Source organism: Grammomys surdaster, unplaced genomic scaffold (genome assembly GCF_004785775.1).
Source record: "Grammomys surdaster isolate TR1022 unplaced genomic scaffold, NIH_TR_1.0 124866, whole genome shotgun sequence".
Lineage (NCBI taxonomy): Eukaryota > Metazoa > Chordata > Mammalia > Rodentia > Muridae > Grammomys > Grammomys surdaster.
This window is the reverse complement of record NW_021619803.1, coordinates 51993-57594: the sequence shown is the minus strand read 5'-3', so window position 1 is coordinate 57594 and position 5602 is coordinate 51993. Positions and strand designations below refer to the sequence as shown.

Sequence of the window (5602 nt, the reverse complement as noted above, 5' to 3'; positions counted from 1 at the left end):
AACATAACATAACATAACATAACATAACATAACATAACATAACATAACATAACATACATTTATTCCAACTTCCAGAGTCCCCATAGTCTATAGCAGTCTCAAAAATGTTAAAAGTCCAAAATTCAAGGTCTCTTCCGAGATTCATCCAATCACTTAACTGGAATTTCCAGAGCAAGACAGAAAACAATCTGGACAATCTCCAAACTCTGTATCTCCATGTCTGATGTCAAAGCAATCTTCAGATCTCCTCCTTTTTCATTTTTGTTGACTGCAACAAACTTCTTTCTCCTGGGCTTGTTCTACTCCCTGTTAGGAGCTTCCCTCTGGAAATAGTCCACAGCTCTGGCATCTCAAAGATATTGGGGTCTCCAAGACAACTTCAGTATTACACCTTCTTGAATCAATGTCTGGGATCCACACATGATCATCTTGTCTCCTCCAAAGAGCTGGTGTCACTTCTCCAGCTCTGCCCTCTGTAGCACTCTGAGCTCAGGTTGATCCACTCCACTGCTGCTGCTGTTTCAGTGATCATCCCATGGTACTGGCATCTCCAATACACTGGGGACTTCTGCTGCAACCAGGCTTCACTCACTAATAGCCTCTCTTCATGGTGTCAAACCTCAACTCCTTTGCTTGTCCCCTTCAGTCCTGAGCCATCAACTGCAACCGAGACTGTACCTTCACCAATGGCCTTTCATGGCCGCTAACAGTGCCAAGCCTCAACTGCTCTGCATGACCCCTTCATGTCTTCAAAACCAGTACCACCTGGGTGACTCTTACTCATTACCAAGTATAGCTGCAGCACATAGTACAACCTTCGCTGTCTCTGGAACACAGCTTCTTTGGCTCTCAGAAAACACTTCCAGAATATTTCACCTCTGATACTGGTCTCTTCTTAATCACCACCCATTTCTTAGCTCCAGCTAACCAGCATCGGTTGTCCCAGTTGTACCTTCTCTTCTGGACTCTAAAGCCAGAGCCACATGGCTGAAGCTGCTGTGTTCTACTGCTTGCTGGGACTGGAATATGCCACTCTTATTCTATTACCAGCTTTTTGTTTTCCAACTCCCTCAGTGCCTTAGCTTGGCTTTCCTGGATCTCCTGCTGTAGACTGACCTTGAACTCAGAGATCTGTATACTTGTCTCCTGAGAATAAAGGTGTATATCACCATTTCTGGATTTAAATTGTGCTGGGTAGGATCTGTCCCCAAAGTCCCATTTCCTTAATCTTCTGTCTCCTAGAAGACAGGATTCGGCTCCATTTCCATTCCTGATGCCCCTTTAATACTCCAACTACATATTTTATATTTTTCCTTTCTAAGCTTGCTACACTTGTTCAAAATGCTCTTCATGATTCTGAACCAGAGAGCACAGTGTATGATGGACTTTTTTTTTTTGAGAACTCCTTTGTCAGTGCAATTAATATAAGTCTCTTTACCTTAGCATCAGGTAGACTCTTCAGATAAGAGTAAAAGCCATCCACATTCTCCACCAAAATACCACAAAAACAGTCTCTAGGCCACATTCTGAAATTTTTCTTCTGTGAAACATCTTGGGCCCAGTCTTCACAGTTCAAATTACTCTCAGCAACAAAGTCTTCCATACTCCTACCAGGATGGCCCATTTAGCCCCATTTAAAGCATTCTACTACTTTCCAAATCCAAAGTGCCTAAATCCACATTCTTTCAAACAAAGCTTGATCAAGTCTATCAGAGCAATACCCTACTCCCAGTACAACTTCTGTGTTAGTTCAGGTTTTACTGCCGTGAACAGACACCATGACCATTGCAGTCTTATAAAGGACAACATTTAATTGGGGTGGCTTACAGGTTCAGAGGTTCAGTCCATTATCATCAAGGTGGGAGCATGGCAGCATCTAGGCAGGCATGGTACAGGCAGAGCTAAGAGTTCTACATTTTCATCTGAAGGCGGCTAGTGGAAGACTCACTTCCAGGCAGTTAGGACTAGGATATTAAAGCCCACACCCACAGTGACAGACCTACTCCAATGGGGCCACACCTCCTAATATTGCCACTCCATTTCTATGTCCTGAACAGACATAAAAATAATGTTCCTTTAGGTGGGTGCTAGACCAGGTAAGTGCCACAAGGTCCTGGAAGTCGAAGATGAGGTTGGGATACCAGGTGACTGTGGGGCCACCCTATGCACCTGCTGAGTATGTCACCTATAGGGGCATTATAGATGATCCAAGTTAGGCCATAAGGCTGGTGAGGGTTGTTAGAGGAGGAAGAGGAACAGTTATTGGTTTAAAGCAAGGCTATTAGAACTACAAACTTTGAAATTTGAGTTTCAAGGGATTGCTTTTGTCCTTGATGACCTGCCATCTGGGTGCGATGTCCTCTGGGTCTGAAGGAGGGTCTGTAAGGCAAGAATAGGTTTGTGAATCCAGGTGGTGATTCTGTCTGCCTCAAGTGTGGTGAGTATAGTCAGCACAACTATGTAAGTTCTTTTCTACAAGGGTTAAAGATTCTGTTTCTGATGTCTATTCACTAGTACCCAGTAGCCTTTAGGTAATTATGAGGAGTGGATGGAGAAACAACCTCAGAGATGGCTCTCAGGTGTGGCTAGAGGTCCTCTGGGTATAAACTAGGGCACTGAGGGAGTCAGATGTATGTCTATCAGTTATGTAAGCTAATACATCTGATTTTCCCTTGGGAATCATGGGAGGAGGGCTGTCATACATGATCTCAAAGGAGGTCAGTCCTAAGATATAGGAGCATGCTCTTCATCCTATAGAGGGTAAAGGGGAGGAAAGCCACACAGTCCCTGCCAGTCTCCATGGTAAGTCTCCATGTTAAACTGGTAAGTGTCTTCAGAGTTCTATTCATCCTTTCTACCTGTTCTTAACTTTAGGGCCTATAAACACAATGTAGTTTCTAGTTTACCCCAAAAGTCTTGGCCATTCCCTGTATTACGTGAGCAGTGAATGATGTAGTAAATATTAAAACCACTCTATGTTCCCAGGTACTTACACATACATACTTTTACCTACCTGACCAAGTGTTTTGGTTTCTCAAATGAAAGAAACATGCACATTGTTTATTTTTAATTTGCCTTAGCTAGCTCAATGGTTGGGCCACTCCTAAACTTCCACATAGCTAACAAACTCTCCTCTGATATTCCTGAGTTAATTCTTTCTAAATCTATATATTATCTTTGCTGCCCTGGTTCCATCTGGCCAACCATCCCATGAGGCCACTTTGTATTTGCACGTACGTTTTGGCCATCTCACCCTCCTGCTCCTTCATAGTGTGGTCCATCCTAAGCCTCTCTCATGCTGGACTCTCCCCTTTCCTCTCTCCTGCATTTCATGTCCAGGAATCCTGAAAGTCCTGCCTCTGTCTCACTGCACAGCCCTTGACTTCTGGCAACTTTAATTACCAATCAAAGCCAACTGAGGTCAGGCTACATTAGCCTATGTGTGTGACACTGCAAACAGGTTTTTGGGTATCATAGTTAGCCTGAGAACATAGGCCGCTAAAGTTAAGGCAGGTCCATTATCAGAGCTCAACATAGCTGGCATACCATACCTAGGAAGGATATCTTCCAGAATCTTTTTGGTCACTGTGCTATTTCATGTATGACAGGGAAGGCTTCAGTCTATCTTGAAAAAGTATCTACAGGTACTAATATTTGCCTGTATCCATATTTGCCTAGTTTTGCCTCGGTGAAGTTTATTTCACAGTGGGCACCTGGTTTGGTGTCTCTCTGTCAGGAGCCTTTTCCTTTGGACTTGTTGTCAGCATTGGTGAGCTTTCTGGTGAGGCATTGCTTCTGGATTTTGGGGCCTATAAGCCCAGTGTATTGGAGGCAATTTATCCCACTAAAGATTTGAGATGAATAATCTTGAGGTCTGCATGTCGAAAGAGGGCCTCTATTTTCCTCATACCCAGGTGGGTGCTTTGGTGGGTGGGTCGGAGCAGGTTCTTAGCAAGTATATCTGACAGGATTAATTTACATTCCCCCATCATCTACTAGTCTCATTATTTGTAGACCATTGGTTTCTGAGCTTTTATGTCCTTTATGTATTCTTGAGAATACTTCAGCTTCTCTGATAGAAAGGATGGCCCAGGATCTGCCAGTCAAAGGGTCAGGGCTGGTATGATACTAAGAGTGGCTTTTGCTGCCTTGTCTGCCCTCTGATTACCCTTAGCTTGGCCATAACTGTCCTCTGGTGACTGGGGAAGTGAATAATTGCTAGCTTTTGGGCAGTCAGAGGGCTTGTAATAAGTATAAAATGTCTTGCTTGGGTTTTAATTTCCCTAAGCCATAAGCAGCCCCCTCTCCTGATACATGGCCCCGTGGATATGAGCAGTGGCAAAGGCATATCTGCTATTAGTATAAATACTGACTCGCTTGTCCCTGCCCAGGTTGAGGACATTTGCCAGGGCAATTAGCTCTGCTCATTGGGCCAGAGTTCTGTCAGGTTGGGCTGAGGCCAATGCAGGTCCAGAATCAGTCACCACTGCTTCCCCCACATACCTCAGGCTTGTATGTAGCTGCTACCATCTGTGTACCAAGTGACCTCAGTGTCTAGTATTGGATGGTCAGATAAGTCATTTCTGGGCCTGTGTATGAAGAGGTCTGGGAGTAAGGAGGCTGGGTTTAGGGCTGTACTGGGCAGGAAGCAGATTTGTGTGGGGTGCTGAACACTACATTCTCGTAATGAGTCAAACTAGTGTTGCTTAGCCATTGGTCTGGGAGTTGTTTAAGGACACCTTTGATGGCATGGGATGGTGATATATACTTCTTTTTTCAGTGTTGAATTGTCTGTGTCTTTGATTTACAGAACAGTGGCCCTAATGGTGGCCATTCTAACATCATTGGGTCTAGTTTCTTTGACAGGTAGGCACAGGCCTGTTCCATGGGCCTAGCACCAGGCTTAAGATTCATTTGGCTATGTCTTTGCTCTAATCCACATAAAGGTGAAAAGGCTTAGTCACATGAGGCAGCCCTAGGTCAGGAGCTATCAATAAAGATTTAAGTCCTCCTGAGCTTCCGTCCATTTGAAAGTCTCTTTCTTTGGTGATTTCATAATCTATAAACAGCAGAACCCTGCTGACTTGAGGAACTACCAGACCTCCTGCCTTGAGGTCAGAGTTGGGATTTTCAAAAGAGCCTCTTTTTGGGCCTCTGACAGCCAGCATTGGCCCCACTTCAGAATGCAGCCCACGTATGCTACCTTCTGTTGACATAGTTGCTCCTTTTTGGCTGATGCTTGGTACCCCAGAACACCTAGAGCCACCATTAAGTCTTCCTTGCTTCACTGGTATTATTCCAGGGTCCCTGTTGCCACTAAGAGGTAATGACACATTGCAGGAGGGTGGTCCAGGGGTGTTCCCACTACTACTCATTGCCATCCTCACGTAAGGCCTTCTTGAAGATGGTGGGTGAATTCTTGAATCCCTGTAGTAGCCAGGTCCAGATAGGTTGTCCATTGAATCCTTTGGCAAAATCATTCCACTCAAAGCAAATAGCAGCTGGCTGTTAGGTGCTGGGGGTAAACTGAAGAAAGCATCTTTAAAATCTAATATGGTCTACCAGAGTTTGGAAAGATCCAGTGAACTCAGCAGATTGTATG

At 44.5% G+C, this 5602-nt stretch overlaps 1 pseudogene; it reads right to left on the bottom strand.

The window, feature by feature from the left end:
* LOC114636740 overlaps positions 1–5381 on the bottom strand; it is a 7360-nt pseudogene extending 1979 nt beyond the window's left edge.
* Between the last annotated feature and the right edge of the window lie 221 nt (positions 5382–5602).